Source organism: Bos taurus, chromosome 17, assembly GCF_002263795.3.
Source record: "Bos taurus isolate L1 Dominette 01449 registration number 42190680 breed Hereford chromosome 17, ARS-UCD2.0, whole genome shotgun sequence".
Taxonomy (NCBI): Eukaryota; Metazoa; Chordata; class Mammalia; order Artiodactyla; family Bovidae; genus Bos; species Bos taurus.
In genome coordinates, this window is record NC_037344.1 from 10,413,099 (window position 1) to 10,431,464 (window position 18,366).

Consider the following 18,366-nt stretch of genomic DNA (forward strand, 5'->3'; position numbering starts at 1 on the left):
TGGATGTTCCCAGTGAAGCTGGGATGGGGGAATTGGAAATTAGTGTGTTGGCAGGGAAGGGAGAGAGATTTTCCAATTCTGTCACATGTGAGTTAAAATCCTCTGAAGAAATATGGGACAATTATCTTTTCAAGATTGGAGTTAGAAGAACCGGGCCGGCTCAGAGACCCATGTCAAGCACAGAGGCAGTGCCCTCCCCAGGTGGCATGCCCTGCCCTTGTGTAATCATTGTTTCCCCTGCCCCAGCTTCTGGAGAGGCCTGCTGTGCAGAAAAGGGAGCTGGGTAGGCGATCTTGCATTTGCTGATGCAATATCAGGAGGCACTCCCACTGCCCTTGGGCCCCTCAGGCAAATGCTGCCCTATTTCCTATAACGTGTGGGTTAAATGACCCAAGCCAGTGGCCTTGCCATATCTTTTATCCAGAGAGTAATTGTTATCAAAAAAATATGTGGAAGGAAGAAGAAGAGCTCTAAAGAGTATGTTTCTCCCCACTAGCCCAAGTGACCCTGGCATGACCCAGAGAGAGCTTTCCGCAGGGCGACCTTCAACCAGGCAGTTACTATGTCACTAGAAACTGATCTGCCATGAATAAGGGCATATTCTCAGAGTCCATGGGCACTTCAGTAAAATAAAAAATGAGAACATATAAATACTCATGTCTTCTGATGCAGTGATTCCAGACCTGGCAATTTGTCCCAAGGGGAAAAAAGATTTATTTTGGTTCCGCCATGTGGCACGCAGGATCTTAGTTCGCTGACCAGAGATTGAACCTGTGCCCCCTGCAGTGGAAGCAAAGAGTCAACCTACTGGACTGTCAGGGAAGTCTCAAAATAACTTTTTTAGATATACACACTTAAGGCTATTTGTTGCAGAGGAAAAGAAGGAATCAATCTAATAATAGAAAATATTAAATCAGCAGATACCATCTCAGCAGACTCACGTGTTCATGGGCTGTGATGCCACTGATATGATCACGTTTTTGCTCTCGGTAGTGGACACTGGAAGGCTGCCTTCACTCCCACTTCCCCAGAGCACTCTGATTTCCACCGGGGTGATCATTTTCCCACAAAACACAGTATCTCGGTAGAATGCGTGTGCCTACTTCATACCAGGAAACCCAAAGAGAGCTGTGGAGGCTCCTTCTGCTAATCCCTCCTCTCAGGCCTGCCACTGCCTAAGGCTGGGCATGTGACTGCCTTCAGCCAACCACACTCTCTTTCCCAGGACTTTGACTCTTGAGCCTAGGAAAACACAGACCGGCTTTACTGTCTGTCCAGCCAAGTGTGTCGAAAGAGACCTGCTGCCTGGCAGGCTACCCACATTCTTATTCCCAGGATGGTTCTTCAGTCTTCCTTTAGCACCCCACATACTTCGCTTAAGTTGCCAAAATCAGGGTGTGTTTTTTTCGCAACCCAGGAAGAATGGTATTTACCTACATTGGCAGTAGAAGACAATGGACCTTCAGGGAAATTGTAGGGCACTTGGAATTGGTTATCTGGCTGAGCTAGAGTAGAAAACTGTTTGTTGTTTACTTGCTAAGTTGTGTCTTTTTGCAACCCCATGGACTGTAGCCTCCAAGGCTCCTCTGTCCATGGGATATTTCCAGCAAGAATACTGGAGCGGGTTGCCATTTCCTCCTCCAGGGGATCTTCCCGACATGGGGATAGAATTCTGGTCTCCTGCATTGCAGGCGAATCCTTTACTGACTGAGCCACCAGGGAAGCCCAGTTATCTATTGGAGCATCTAATTCCTGGCACAAGGCTCCACTGTACTTTCTTGCTCTGTCTTGTCAACCACGAAGTCCTCATATTCCAAAATGCGACACAATGAGATGACTTGGCCTCCACGAGCCTGAACCTTGAGAGACTGTGAGAAGCGGATGCATTCATTGACTTGCATAGATTAGGTAACTTGAGTAAGAAATAAACTCTTGTGGGGTAAGCAACAAGATCTGGGAGTTGACTGTTACCATGGTGTAGCCGCTCCTATTCTAACACAGAAGAATTCCAAGATCTTAGGCAGGGGGAAGAATGTTGCGAATAGGATTGAATATATATATGCAAGAGAAGGCCAATTTTCAAAAAATTTAAAGTCTTCTTTATTTAATGGGCACAGAGATTTGTTTGGGATGATGACAGAATTCTGGAAATAGTGATGATGGTTGAGCAACATTGTGAATGCTCTCAGTGCTACTGAGTTGTACACTTAAAAATGGTTTCAGTGATAAATTTTATGTTTTGTATATTTTGCCACAATTAGAAAATAACCCCAAGTTTTTTCTATCAAAATCTTCCAGTAATGCTATGGGTTGGAAATATAGGCGTTCATATATTGTTGTTGAAAAAATAAATAGGTACTTCTTTCTGGATGAAATTTTGGTGATAAAAACAAGGCCTTTCGTAGGAAGCCCTTTGATTCATTTATTCCTCTTCTGGAAATTTGACCTAAAATTAAAAAAATAACATAAAGTTTCATATAAAATTATAATGACTCCAGCACAGTTTATAAAAGCTAAAAATGTGAAACAGTGGGCCACAGGGGATTGGTCATATAATTTAAGGTATATTCATATAATTGAACATCTATTTCTGCTTTATTGACTATGCCAAAGCCTTTGACTGTGTGGATCACAATAAACTGTGGAAAATTTTGAAAGAGATGGGAATACCAGACCACCTGACCTGCCTCTTGAGAAATCTATATGCAGGTCAGGAAGCAACAGTTAGAACTGGACATGGAACAACAGACTGGTTCCAAATAGGAAAAGGAGTACGTCAAGACTGTATATTGTCACCCTGCTTATTTAACCTATATGCAGAGTATATCATGAGAAACGCTGGGCTGGAGGAAGCACAAGCTGGAATCAAGATTGCTGGGAGAAATATCAATAACCTCAGATATGCAGATGACACCACCCTTATGGCAGAAAGTGAAGAAGAACTAAACAGCCTCTTGATGGAAGTGAAAGAGGAGAGTGAAAAAGTTGGCCTAAAGCTCAACATTCAGAAAACTAATATTAGGGCATCTGGTCCCATCACTTCATGGGAAATAGATGGGGAAACAGTGGAAACAGTGTCAGACTTTATTTTTTGGGGCTCCAAAATCACTGCAGATGGTGACTGCAGCCATGAAATTAAAAGATGCTTACTCCTTGGAAGGAAAGTTATGACCAACCTTCATAGCATATTAAAAAGCAGAGACGTTACTTTGCCAACAAAGGTCCATCTAGTCAAGGCTATGGTTTTTCCAGTCATCATGTATGGATGTGAGAGTTGGACTGTGAAGAAAGCTGAATGCCAAAGAATTGATGCATTTGAACTGTCGTATTGGAGAAGACTCTTGAGAGTCCCTTGGACTGCAAGAAGATCCAACCAGTCCATTCTAAAGGAGATCAGTCCTGGGTGTTCATTGGAAAGACTGATGCTAAAGCTGAAACTCCAGTACTTTGGCCACCTCATGAGAAGAGTTGACTCATTGGAAAAGACTCTGATGCTGGGAGGGATTGGGGGCAGGAAGAGAAGGGGACGACAGAGGATGAGATGGCTGGATGGCATCACTGACTCGATGCACATGAGTTTGGGTGAACTCTGGGAGTTGGTGATGGACAGGGAGGTCTGGCGTGCTGTGATTTGTGGGGTTGCTAAGAGTTGGACACGACTGAGTGACTGAACTGAACTGAACTGATGAACCTGTTTAGAACTGTAGTACAGACGAATGTTTAATGAGGAATTCTGGAGAACCGCTCCAATATAATATTAAGTGAAAAAAATACAAGCCTTTGTTCTTGAACAGTGAGTTCCTAGATATAAGTTCCGTTTGACAGTATTGATTTTTGTTTGTTTGTTTGTTTGTTTGAATTGTATTCATGTATGTGGTTGTCTAGGCTCTCAGTTGTGGCGTGCGGGCTTCCGTAATTACATGCAAACTCTTAGTTGTGGCCTGTGGAATCTTAGTTCCCCAATGTGGGACTGAAGCTGAGTTCCCTCCGTTGCACGGCGATTCCTAGCCAGTGGACCGTCAGGGAAGTCCCAGTATTTATTCTTGATGAATGTATGCTGACTTTCTGTTCATGAAATTATTTTCTAAGATTGCTAACCATGGTTGCACGATTACAATTAAAAGTTCTCTAAATATCTCAGGATACAATTTATCTGGGAATAAAAACAAACTCGTTAAAATAAATTTCAAGAAGATCTCCTCCTGTTTCTTACCTTTCTTGCATTTTGGTTCTGTCCTGCCATAACTCGTTTTCCTCTTTCCATCTGAAGGTAATTATTGAGAGAAGAATGGAGAAAAAGACAGTTTCATTAGTTCTGCTTCTCTGTTATCTTTTTCACATTACATCATCTTTCCCCAGAGTCTTCGTGTTTTTGTTCTTGCTATGAACATGACCTTAAAAGGACCCTTTTTGTTTTTCTGCTATTTTTCACATCTCTAAGCTCATTCTGGATCTGCTTTTTCAGATATTGCTAGTTAAGGGTCGTGCTTAAATAACATACTGCTCACTGGTAATTAGATAAATGTACACATCTATCCATTATCTCATATTTTTGGCACAGTAGAGGAATGCGTCTGCAGCCACTCCTGGTTTTTTGAAGATATTGCTCTTTCTTTCCTGTTGGAGTTATTATGTTTTAAAGTATTCATTTATTTGGCTGTGCCCAGTCTTAATTGTGGCATGGGAACTCTAAGTTTTGTCATATGGGGACTGGTTCCCTGACCAGGGATGGAAACCAGGCCCCCTGCACTGGGAGTGCAGAGTCTTAGCCATGCGTCCACCAGGGAAATCCCCCTACTGGAATTATTTAAGACAATCATCTTCAACTTGACTTACATGGACCCCAAGAGTATGTAAAAATTTCCCAAAAATTACTTTTGGCAGGGAAAATTTTATTTCGAGATCCCCAGTTTCCATTTGGTTTTTTGCCTAAAATTGATGTTTGAAAAGCTATCTTACAAGTTCTCCTGCCCACCTCCCCATTCACAATAACCCTTTTCCCAAAGAAGAGGAGAAGGCAGAAAATCATCCTGCAAGTTTGTTCATCTGCGTCCTTGTTCTGAGATGTAAGATTCTCCAGGATAGCTGGGGGAAATTTCAAATATTTTTTCTGGAAGCCTTCTGTAATGATTAACCCACCAAAGTGCTTTTGTCTTTCCCTATCTTTTTCACATTTCTGTTAAAAGTAACAATGGCCTTAGAAAGTGTCCCATTGAGATAGTCTGAATATGTTGAGGTGAGGTGGTAGGAATGATGACAGTTTTCCTTTATCAACTTGCCTCTCCCATCTTCAAATATAATTAGGGAATGCATGATCCTTGAGGGAGAAACACATGAAAGCAAAGAAAATATCCTTAAGAAATATTGAACACTGGGACTTCCCTGGTGGTCCAGTGGTTGGGACTCTACTCCACTGCAGGAGGCGTGGGTTTGATGCCTGGTGGGAGAACTAGGATCCTGTATGCTACAAGGTGCAGCCAAAAACTAATAACAAAACAAAAACAGAGAAAGAAATGTTGGACATTAAAAATGATTCTCCTCTTTGAACAGAAGCTTTTTTTTTTTTTCTCCTTTTGGTCTCTGCTCAATATTCCACTCTAGAATGTGTTGTCAGCTGGAAAGAATGGAAAGAAAAGCACCTTTGAACAGAGTAGTCATGCTGATTCTTTAAAGTATAACTGGAATGTATAATTGCTAAGATTTCTGAGACATGATGAACAAACCCTGTACAGAAAAAGTTCACATGATTTATTTCAAAGTGTTTGCATTATTTAAAAAGGTAGTTAAAACTTATTTAATCAGTTCATAATAGGAAATATTGATTTACTGACTCAATCTTTCTGGACCTCAAGATTCCTCTGTAAAATGGGGATAATAATTGTACCCCTTCACTGAGGTTTCTTTTGAGATTAAATGAGTCACCCTGTAATCTCTGCAAAACATGTAGAAGAGTGCCCGGTGCAGCAGAAGGGCTGCCGTGCTGCCCCGCTCCCCTTCACCAGTCTGTGTTTCCTCTTCTCTTGGTCCATACTCACCCCTTGATCATCTCACCCACCCTCCTGGCTTTTAATATCATCTATGTGCCAATGATTCCCAATATATACTTTCAGCACCTGCTCACCTTAGAACCCCAGATTCATACTCAACAGCCTCCTGGACCTCTCCACGTGGCTATGTACTAGACATCTCAAACTCACTCTCTGCAAATGGACTCCTGTTCTTGCCTCTCCCCACGCATTTCCCCTGTCACTCAACGTCTACACCATCCTTCCAAGTGTTCAGGCTACCAGAACTTGGAGTTAACCTGCACTGCTTTCTTTCTCTCATCCTCCACATACCGTCTGTGTTCCTGCAGAGATCCAGAATCTGACCACCATTCACGCCCCCAGCGCTGCCCCCTGCTGCAAGCCACTGTGGCCTCTCTCCGGGGTCACTGCCACAGACTCTACCTGGGTTCTGCCTCTGCTTTGGCTCGCTGATAGTCTGTCTTCAACAGGTCAGCCAGATTGCTTCTTCTAAAGAGAAAACCAGGAAATCCCTGGTGGTCCAGTGGTTAGGTCTCACAGCTTTCACTGCCAGGGCAGGGGTTCAATCAGGGTCAGAGAATTAAGATTCTGCAACCCACATGGAGTGGCCAAAAGAAAAAAAAAAAATCAAGTTGTATCTTTCCCCTGCTTAAAATTCTTCAGTAGGTGCCCTCCCATACAGAACACAATAACAACTTTTCAGAAATTATATATGTATTCCTGCACATACATATTAATTTTTTAAAAGACTGTATAAATATGCATCAAATTGTTGGCAGGGGTTATCTTAGGGTTGTAATATTACATGTGATTATTTAAAACTATTTGCCTTTTGACCCAACAATATTACTCTTAGTAATTTGTCTACAGGAAATAATAGGATATGCCCAAAGATATATGTTCAAGAATGCTAGTCACAACAATATTTACACTAGGTAAAAATTGGAAATAGTTTAAGTGGTTAACAATAGGAAAGTACAGTTGACCTTGACTAATTATGGGGCTAGGGTTGCTGACCCTCCTTGCAGTAGAAAATCTGAATAAAACTTCTGTCGACCCTGCTCTCACGTGGTTCCTCCACATCCACGGTTCCTCTGTATCCACAGTTCGGTATCCTCAGAGTCAGCCAACAGTGGATCAGGTAGTACTGTGGTACTTCCTGTTTGAAAAATTCTATATGTAAGTGAACCTGCGCCATTCAAATCTGTGTTAGTCAAGGGTCAAGTGTAGCCTAATCAGTTACATTATAGCAAATGATGGGTTAGCTGGCATGGGTGACTTTATCTTTTAAATTTTTAAATTTATCTATTTATTATGTATTTGGCTGTGTCAGGTCGTAGTTGAGGAACAGGGGGTCTCTGCTGCGTTATGTGGGATCTTTCACTGCGAGGTCTTTCGTCGTGGCACCCGGGCTCCATAAGGTGTGATCTCAATTAGTTGCTCCAAAGCAGGTGGGATCTGAGTTCTCCAACCAGGGATTGAACCTCCGTCGCTTACATTTCAAGGTGGACTCTTAACTTCAGGATCACCAGGAAATCCCTGACTATATATATTTTTTTTAAATTAGTAACACACTTTTAATGAAAAAAGATTATGAACTAACAGTACAGTCTGATATTAACTTTGCAAATTAAAAAGTGTATATGAAAAGAGAGAAAAAGACAGTAAGGATATGCACCAAAATATCAAAGGGTGTCATCCATAGGAAACAGACACAGGTGGTGGCCGTGGCCTATTAGCCGTGGCCTATTAGCAAACCTGCTTGGAATTCACAAACTCAGAGCAAATGTGCAAATTCTAATGAGCACTTCCTGCACATTCTACTATATCAGCTTAAGCAACTGTCTCTTTTATAGCCTCTAGATGCATTCAGACAGTATATCACATAGATAAGAAGATATTTAAATCTGAATTTATGGTAACAAAAATGATTCTTATACTGCATACTTAGCAAGTAGAAAAAATAAATACATCCCCTAATACTTCAAGGAATTTAGGCCTTTTAAGTCTTGCCAGATCAGAACAGGTTAAGCTTTTTTTTTTTTTTTGCAATGACTGATAAGAGTTTCCTAAGCTTCTTATCAGTTTTTAAACTGTTTGAAAAGAGTAGCTACAAGTGCAGGAAATAAGATGCTTCGCAAGCTCGGTGACTAATATCCAGTTTCTAATTTACAGTTTGATTTTTAAATGTTGAGTTAGTTCTTAGAATTTTATGTTTCATGGGTTTCTTGTTACTTATGGAATGAAGTGATCAAAGGAAAAGAAATTCTATGTTCAAAACTACATTTCTTTTCTATGCGGCCTCAGAGATCTTCACCCAAGAACACACTGATACGATTCAGAAGTTTAAGAAGTCATCTCTCTTTCTTCTTTACATAACTGAAGCATAGGTACTATTCAAGTTACCAACTCATTTTCACTGAAAAGGAAAACAAACAAGTGAAAAACAGAATACGAAGTTCCTAAGCAGCAGAAGAAACCACAAGGCACTCAGAAATGACCCAAAAGCCAAGCTTGCAATTTTTTTCATGAATTAAGTAATAAGGTCAACCACAAAGGTGTCAGGTATGCAGTAAATAGGCTGGCTTCAGCACATTCCTTTGTTTTACCACTTGCTTTTGACATTAAGGCAAGGAGACTGCCCTTAAAAACCCACATATTGAATACTGAGAACATGACATTTCACCAGACTTTGTTGCAAAACTAGAATTGTGTGAGAACATTGCCACTTTGTTCTTTTGGAACATAAAGCAGAATTTACCAAACAACGGTCCGCATGAAAGGCAGGAAGATCTGATTATGTGCTTATGAGCTTAAGGCTTTCTTCTTCTTTTTTATTTTTTTCATCTGGCATTCTTTGAGAACAAACTAAAATTCTCTTGTTTTCTGGAGAGAAAGAGAGAGAGGTAGAAATTACCTAATGTAGAAAGTGAGGTTCTATCAGTATCAAAACAAGGAAATCAGCTCCAGGCTTAGTTGGAGTGAATGTACGCAGAAGGCTAAGGGTGCCCATTTGGTTCGTCTGCATAGGTGGGTTGAGTCTGTATACCACATTTGTTATTTTTGCTGTTGTTTAGTAGTCATGGCCGACTCTTTGTGACCCCCATGGACTGTCGCCCACCAGGGTCCTCTGTCCATGGGATTTCCCAGGCAAGAATGCTGGAGTGGGTTGTTAGTGCCTTCTCCAGGGGGTTTTCCCGACCCAGGGACTGAACCCCATTTGCTGCATTGCAGGTGGATTCTTTAATGCTGAGCCACCTGGGTGTATCTAGCAAATAAAAAAATCAAAATGGTAATGACATCAGTAAAAACCTCTCTAAGAGAGAGAACAAAGAGAAAATCATTTGCTCCTAGATATTTAGTCAAATCTAAGGTGGAATTTCTCTCCCTGAATTTACTATGGTTCTCCATTAGGAATTATAATGCTTTGGAGGGTGTTACAAGAAAACTATCCTAAAGTCTAAGTTGCTTGTTTTCTTCATGACAGTTACTTTTATTTACTTTTAAAATTTAAAGGGTATTTACTTGTTGAATTTACCTGTGCCAAGTATTTTGTTCTGACATTTGAATTCTTAGTTGTGGCATGGGGGATCTAATTCCCTGACCAGGGGCTGAACCTAGACACTGGAAGCTCAGAGTCTTAGCCGCCGGACCACCACGGAAGTCCCAACGCTGAATTTTAAAATTAAGCTTTGCACAAAATAGAGAACAAATATTTCACTGATTGAAAAATGAACAAATTCCAGCTCAAGTCTCTCATCCATCAATAATGGCAAAATTAACAGATCTGCATCCTCTGTGTAGGTAGGGGCTACTTCAGTGATATTTGCAATCACAGAGGAGTGAAAGGAGCACCTGTTTGCCAATATACAGTCATCAAAGCCACACAAATAATTAACCCTAAACAAACTGAATAACTCTTATTTGCCCCCTAGATACATCCTGAACTTAAAAAGGCTTACTACTGTCAAGTCATAAGTTGTGTCTGACTCTGCCATCCCATGGACTGCAGCACCCTAGGCTCCTCTGTCCTCCACTATCTCCTGGAGTTTGCTCAAATTCATGTTCACTGATGCATGGACATGAATGGATAGAATCAGTGATGCTATCTAACCATCTCATCCTCTGCCACTCCCTTCTCCTTTTGCTTTCAATCTTTCCCAGCATCCCTTTTTCCAATAAGTACGCTCTTCGAATCAGGTGGCCAAAATATTGGAGCTTCACCTTCAGCATCAGTCCTTTCAATGAACACCCAGGACTGATTTCCTTTAGGATTGACTGGTTTGTGCTCTGCAGTCCAAGGGACTCTCAAGAGTCTTCTCCAGCACCACAATTCTAAAGCATCAGTTCTTTAGTGCTCAGCCTTTTTTATGATCCAACTCTCACATCTGTACAGGACTACTGGAAGAGCCATAGCTTTGACTATATGGACCTTCGTCAACAAAGTAATGCTTCTATTTTTAATACAATGTCTAGGTTTGTCATAGCTTTCCTTCCAAGGAGCACTATAGCAGCAGCATCTTTTAGGATTTTAAGTAACTCAGCTGGAATTCCATCACCTTCACTAGCTTTGATCATAGTAAATGATTCCTAAGGCCAACTTGACTTCACACCCCAGGATGCCCTGCCCTAGGTGAGTGACCACACCATTGTGGTTATCCAGGTCATTAAGACATTTTTGTTAGATGGAAAATGAAGGAAGGAAATGGCAACCCACTCCAGTATTCTTGCCTGGAGAATCCCATGGACGGAGGAGCTTGGTGGGCTACAGTCCACAGGTCGCAAAGAGTCGGACACGACTGAGCAACTTCACTTTCACTTTCACTTTGGTGTATTCTTGCCACCTCTTCTTAATCTCTTTTGCTTCTGTTAGGCCCTTGCCATTTCTTTCCTTTATTGTGCCCATCTTTGCATGAAATGTTCCCTTGATACCTCCAGTTTTCTTGAAGAGATCGCTAGTCTTTCTCATTCTATTGTTTTCCTCAATATCTTTGCATTGTTCATTTAAGAAGGCCTTCTTATCTCTCCTTGCTAGTCTCTGGAATATTCATTAATGTATTGAAAATAAATTTCTTGCTGGGGTGGGGGGGCGCTTCACTGGCATGTCAGTGACTAGGGCTCTGCGCTTCCACTGCAGGGGGTATGGATTCCATTCCTGATTGGGGGATTAAGATCCTGCATGCCACACTGGCAAAGAAAACAGAGACAGAGAGAGAATTTCTTGGACTCTGTCCTTATTACTGCACTTAGTTGCTGAGTCCCCTTTCCACTTAAAAGCCTAAAACTTAACCTTTTGTGTGAACTTTGCAATTCACAGATTAAACTCAGTCAATCCAGGGCTTCTCCCCCTCTCCATTTTCCTTCTCTTTTCCAGGGATTTACATGTTGTTCTGACCTCAGAGGCCCCTGGTCCAGGATCTGCTGAGCTGGGTGATTCCCTGGTCTGGTTGCCAGCTCCCGTGCTTTGCTGCCCCATGTCTCCATCCACCTCTGCCAAGTTTGCCCTGAGCACAGGGCCCCTCCCGTTCTGCCATCCCTCTCTCAGCCACTCCTGGGTGCTTTGGGGAGCTCAGGAAACTGCTGGATGCTCACTGTCCTGCAGGGTGCGGGGAAATGTCTTAGTCATCCACGGAGGCCTGCTAGAAGCAAGCTGAGGATCCTCTCTACCCTCAAGTTCTGCAGGGACTTTCTCATCTTCTCAGTTGACTGAGGAGAGTAGACAGAGGGTACAATCTTTTCTTAGGCACCTAAGTATAAGTGTTAGTCGCTTCAGTTGTGCCCCCATGGACTGTAGCCCATCAGGCTCCTCTGTCCATGGGGATTCTTCAGGCAAGAATGCTGGGTTGACATTTCCTTCTCCAGGGGATCTTCCTGACCCAGGGATTGAACTCGGGACTCCTGCCTTGCAGGCAGATTCTTTACCATCTGAGCCACTAGGGAAGCCCCTTAGGCACCTATCAGCTTCTAAATTCTAGTCACCTGCCCTCAGATTTTCTTCTTTTTGTTTCCTTTCTATAGCCAACTTTATACTTTGGTTTACCATGCAAACGTCCTGCATCCTCTGAAGTGTTTATTCATGTAGAACTCAAAAAAACATGTTTCCTCTTTCAAGAAACCCGCCCTATAAAAAAGCCTAGTAGTTCAGCTTTGATGTTAAAATCCTATTTGGAAAATTAGTTGTCCTCTTCGTTCTGGGCTATGCGCACTCATTCTAGAGTGATGACTGCTATTGATTAAGGGGGAAACGGTAATCAGGGGTGATAGGAGCCCCCTAGTGGGCACTTGGAAACGTGCAGGACATTTTTAGTGGTCACAGTGACTTAGGGATTTGGTGGGTGAGGGTGAGGATGGTAAATATCCTGCAATTGCAGGAGAATGCCATGCAAAATACCAATAGTTCCCTGCTGGAAAATGCCAAAGACATTCTTTGGGGGCTTTTCCAGCCTCTGGTCCCATCTCTCTTACTATACAGGAAGGCTCTAGGGCCCTCTTTGCTCACCTCTGAGAGCCTGACTCCTTTCCTGCCCACAATCCATGGGACTAGCTTGAGTCCTCAGGTAGTCCTTGCATCTCTCCGACCTGAGCTGTTTCGGGGAGGAGCAAGATGCTGGATCGGGAGGTACATTTAGCTGTTCCACCCTTTAATTTCCCGTTCCTCTTCCACCCATGTAGTGCTTTGAGGTTTTGCCTCTGAGCTTGCTTGACCAGTCTCCTACACATAATATTTACCAAAATTCTTCTCTTCTTCTCATCCCGACTTGTATTATTGCTGTGTACAAGAGAAAATGTGAAACAGCCTGTATTTTAGTCTCGTCGCTAACCATGATTTTGGGCCGGTCTTTTAACCCCACGGTCAGCTTAGTTTTCTCATTTGTAAAAATGAAAGCATGAGGCTAAATGATCTCTAATGGCATGTCAGCTCTGTGCTTCTACAGAAAAAAAAATATATATATAGCATTTGTTCTGCGTTCTGGACACACTTTACATTTCTTTCTTGACAAAGGTCCTTTAGTCTCTTTTGTTAATAATTTAGAAGTAAGTGGACTCTTGAGGAAATGCCACTAATGAAACTAGATTACCATATCATTTTGTGGCAAGTGTTGGTTAATTATTGAGCTATATAGTAAAATATATATACATATATTTTGTTATTCTGTTTTTCACAAAGGATCAATCTCTCATCTTTCCTTGTTTTATTAATACATTCAGGAAATATTTATAATCATCTATTGTGTGTCAGGCGTTATTCTAGATACAACGGTGTTGAAAACATAACAGTGAACAAAATAAACTCAATGTTTTCACAGAGCTTACATTCTAGATTATCAGTTCTCAAAGTGCGGTCCCTGAAAAATATCTCAGAGTATCCAAAAGGTCAAAACATTTTATTAATAATACTAATTTGACTTTTTCAGTGTGTTCACATTTGCGCTGATGGTACCCCAAAAAATGGTGGGTTAAATTAAGTGCCTTAGCATGAATCAAGGTTGTGGTGCCAATTGCTAGAAGTTACTGTATTCTCCCCTATTGCACAGTTGAAAGAAAAAAAAAAAAGCCAGTTACCTTTAAGCAGACATTTACAGAGCAATACAAATTATTAACTTTTATACACAATGATTGTCTTGAGGAAATCACATGTGATTATTTGAATTGTATGCAAAACTAGTCAATTTTTTAAGTGAAATCTCATTTAAAAACGCTGAACGATGAACTATGGTTTCCTAGACTTGAAAACGGGCAGACTTTTTTTTTGGAAATGAGCGAAGTCATTCTGATACTTCCAGGAAAATAACTGGCAGTTTTTGTTGCCAATGATAAAATTCAAACTTTCAAGCAAAAAATAGAATTTTGAAAAAATCTGTATCTACCACTGTTAGTTTAATAGCTTCCCAAAACACAAAAATTCTGATGAGCTTGGTGGCAATATTAGCAAATAGGATTTTTCAATGTTGTGTAATGAAGTGTGCCAACATTTGGAAGATCTACATAGCTCAGTGAACTATCTTCCAAATGACCAATGCATGATGCTACAAAATCATGATATGTTAAATATCCATTAAAGTTGTGAGACACACATGAAATTTTACTGTAACAGTATGAAAAGAACTTTTCAACATTTTCAAATGTTCCAGTTACATGGTACTTTAGGCCTGGTTTTCTTTCAGAATATAAATTTAGTAGTTCTCAGCCAAATAAACAAACACATCCCCAGTTCTCATGTTTGGTAATTATAACATTTTTAGTGAATAAGAATACTAAGGTTTGTGTTGTGAGAAGTGAAGTGTTTCCTCTATTTTAAAATGTATTTGGTTAAGTGAAAATTAGTAAGCTTGTGCTTACCTGAATTGTTTTGGAATGCAGAATATTAAGAAGCAATGTCCTAAGTGACATAGAGACCGGAGAGGAGTAAAGCATCAACTGCAGACTTTCTTCAAATACTTAGAATGTAGTACTGGAAAATCCCATGGATGGAGGAGCCTGGAAGGCTGCAGTCCATGGGGTCACTGAGGGTCGGTCGGACACGACTGAGCAACTTCACTTTCACTTTTCACTTTCATGCATTGGAGAAGGAAATGGCAACCCACTCCAGTGTTCTTGCCTGGAGAATCCCAGGGACGGGGGAGCCTGGTGGGCTGCTGTCTATGCGGTCGCGCAGAATCGGACACGACTGAAGCGACTTAGCAGCGGCAGCACTGGAGGAAGCACAAGCTGGAATCAATATTGCTGGCAGAAATACCAACAACCTCAAATATGCAGATGATACCACTCTAATGGCAGAAAGTAAAGAGGAACTAAAGAGCCTCTCGATGAGGGTGAAAGAGGAGGGTGAAAAAGCTGGCTTAAAACTCACCATTCAAAAACTAAGATCATGGCATCCACTCCCACCACTTCATGGCAAATAGAAGGGGAAAAAGTGGAAACGGAGGCAGATTTTATTTTCTTGGACTCCAAAATCACTGTGAATTGTGACTATAGCCATGAAATTATAAGACATTTGCTCCTTGGAGGGAGCAAAACCTATGACAAACCTAGACAGCGTATTAAAAAGCAGACATCACCTTGCCAACAAAGGTCCGTATAGTCAAAGCTATGACTTTTCTGGGCTTCCCTGGTGACTCAGATGGTAAAGATTCCACCTGCAGTACAGGTTGATCCCTGGGTCAGGAGGATTCCCCAAAGAAGGGAATGGCTACCCACTCCAGTATTCTTGCCTGGAGAATGCCATGGACAGAGGAGCCTGGTGGGCTACAGTCCATGGGATAGCAAAGAGTCGGACACGACTGAGTGACTAACACTTTCACTTTCATGTATTTCCCAGTAGTCATGTACAGATGTGAGTGCGGACCATAAAGAAGGCTGAGCACTGAAGAACTAGATGCTTTTGAATTGTGGAGTTGGAGAAGACTCTTGAGAGTCTCTTGGACTGTAAAGAGATCAAACCAGTCAATCCTAAAGAAAATCAACCCTGAATATTCATTGGAAGGACTGATGCTGAAGCTCCAGTACACTGGCTACCTGATGCAAAGAGCCAACTCATTGGAAAAGACCCTGACACGGATTGAGGGCAGGGGTAGAAGGGTGCAACAGAGGATGAGATGGCTAGACAGCATCACCGACTCAACAGGAATGAACCTAAGCAAACTCCTGGAGATATTTAAGGACAGGGAAGCCTGGCGTGCTGCAGTCCAGAGTCAGACACAGCTTAGTGACCAAACAACAACTTGTATAACTATGGTGAGCCAGTGAGAGGGGCCTGGCTGTCTGGAAACAAAAAAGTCATTGCTCTTTTTACATTTGTCCCCTGAACTTATCAAAAGCATGGAGCAGAAAACACAGACATAGGTGACTCATTCTTCCAGTGTTCCTTCTCAGTGCTTTTTTTTTTTAATACAGATGTGGTCATGTTTGATTTCTCATTGTTTGACATTGTTTGGACAGTCCAGAATGTTAATCACGGGGAGAATTCCTGATGTACATAATATATCCATAGTCCTGGATACATAATATATATTATATATGTGTAAATTTTATTTTTGAATCTTCTAGAACATAATAGTCAAAACTTTTCTCAGGATAAATATTCAAAACATGAAAATTGTATTTTCAAGTATACATATGGTGTGTTTATAATTGCTGAACTTTTGGAAATACTTTATAGAATACATACTTGTCTTTCTCCTCTCTTTAAGCTTTGAAGTTTTTATCAAAGAGCCTGTCTGTGGGACCTCCTTGGTGGTCCAGTCGTGAAGACTCTGTATTCTCAGTGCAGGGGGCCCAGGTTCAATCCTGGTCAGGAAACTAGATCCCACATGTTAGTAACTAAGATCTGGCACAGCCAAATAAGTAAATAAGTAAAAATAAATATAAAAAAGTCTATTTGTGGCTTACATTTGAGATTTTGAAAGCAGTTCCTAATTCTAAGAATTAGTTTCTTGTGTTCCTTCTCAGACTAAGCACCAAAGTGTTAGTTGCTCATCACGGCAACCTACTCCAGTATTCCTGCCTGGAGAATCCCAGGGACAGAGGAGCCTAGCAGGCTATAGTCCCTAGAGTCGTACAGAGTTGGACACGATGGAAGCCACTTTACACACATGCACGCAAGTACACGCACATCCAGCTCTTTGTGATCCCGTGGACTGTAGTCCATCAGGCTCCTCTGTCTGTGGGATTCTACAGCCAAGAGTACTGGAGTGGGTTGCCCTTCCCTTCGCCAGCAGTTCTCGACCCAGGTACTGAACCCAGGTCTCCTGCATTGTTGGCAGATGCTTTACCATGTGAGCAACCAGGGAAGCCTAAAAAGGAAGGAAAAACTAGGCTTTCTCCATCAATTATACCAATAAAAAATGTAATGGGGAAAAAAATTTCTTCAGAGTTTTCCTTGGCAGAATTTTCCTTTTCTCCTGTGTAGACCATTACTTAACTCTCTTGTGACATTTGTAAGTTTTTTGATATAGAAGAATTATTTGTGTAAGTTCTTGATGAGTAAAATAAATGTGTTTGATTATTGAGATGATGACTGTTGTTTCTGACAGATATTTGTTATAGTAATCCAGATATAACTATGCTGCTGCTGCTGCTAAGGCGCTTTAGTCGTGTCCAACTCTGTGCGACCCCACAGATGGCAGCCCACCAGGCTCCCCTGTCCCCGGGATTCTCCAGGCAAGAACACTGGAGTGGGTTGCCATTTCCTTCTCCAATAACTATGCTAGTCACCTCAAATTACATAGGATGCTTATTTCTGAAATGATAATGGTTCTAGCCAGATGATTTTTTTTTTAAAGTTCATTGATCTATTTTCAGACTTCATGCTGTAACTAGTCTTTAAGAAACTATTCCTTGTTGAATACTCTTTCAAATAAAAATATCCTCAAATATACAAAAATGTTATTACTCTTCACTTTTATAGCGACATATTTGTGTCAGACTGGGTTTTCTTTATAAAACTCTACTAAAGCAACATATTGCATTCATAAAATAGGAAGATATGAGAATGCTTGATTATGTTAGATATTAATAAGATTTGAAAATGTGAAACAGGGACTTCCTTGGCGGTCTAGTGGTTAAACTCTGCCCTTCTACTGTAGGGGGTGCGGGTTTGATCCTTGGTGGGGGAGCTAAGATTTTGCATACTTCACAACAAGGCCAAAAATTAGGGGGAAAAAAAACTAAAACAATGCCACTTTTTTTGCAATTTTTTTTGAAACTACAATTATTTTTCATAAAAATATGTTATACAATGGTGATATTTAATGAATTTATGATTGTTATATATGTATATATAATCTGATTTCTTTGGTTTCATCCATTTTACTAAAAATTTTATTATGGAATATAAATATTACTCTTTATACTTTAAAATATTTACTGTTTTTAGGAGCAAAATGGACATGATGGGTTATCAAACAAAGCTCTATACTTTCTTTTTTATTTTTATTTTTAAAAAATTATTTTTTTTAATTGGCAGATAATTGCTTTGCAATATTGTATTGGTTTCTGCCACATATCAACATGAATCAGCCATAGGTATACGTATGTTCCTTCCCTCTTGAACCTCCCTCCCACTTTCCACCTCACCCCACCCCTATAGATTGTTTTTTTAATCATCTCTATCAGAGGGACAATTGTTATAGCTCTGTTAATATATATTTATATTGTTTTTAATATTTTTCTAAAATATTATTTGTATACCACATTCACTCTCAAAGGTAATTTGATAGTTTATACATTTGAACATCCAATAAAAATTTCAGATTCATATATATTAATATATTTATTATATGCCATTGGAGAAGGAAATGTCAACCCACTCTAGTGTTCTTGCCTGGGAAATCCCATGGAC

General features: G+C 40.8%; 1 long non-coding RNA gene across 3 annotated transcripts; it reads right to left on the reverse strand.

The window, feature by feature from the left end:
• Positions 1–2,076: 2,076 nt before the first annotated feature.
• On the reverse strand, positions 2,077–15,719 carry LOC101906279 (uncharacterized). Of its 3 annotated transcripts, none has more exons than XR_001502155.3 (5): positions 14,367–15,719; positions 12,526–12,795; positions 6,450–8,912; positions 4,214–4,264; positions 2,077–2,446 (listed from the first exon to the last, which is right to left on the reverse strand). It is a non-coding gene; the product is annotated as an uncharacterized lncRNA (long non-coding RNA). The 3 variants fall into 3 exon arrangements; XR_009490996.1 differs by lacking the exon at positions 14,367–15,719 and having other exon boundaries at positions 6,450–6,614; positions 7,044–8,912; positions 12,526–13,857; XR_009490997.1 differs by lacking the exon at positions 14,367–15,719 and having other exon boundaries at positions 4,214–5,484; positions 12,526–13,867.
• Between the last annotated feature and the right edge of the window lie 2,647 nt (positions 15,720–18,366).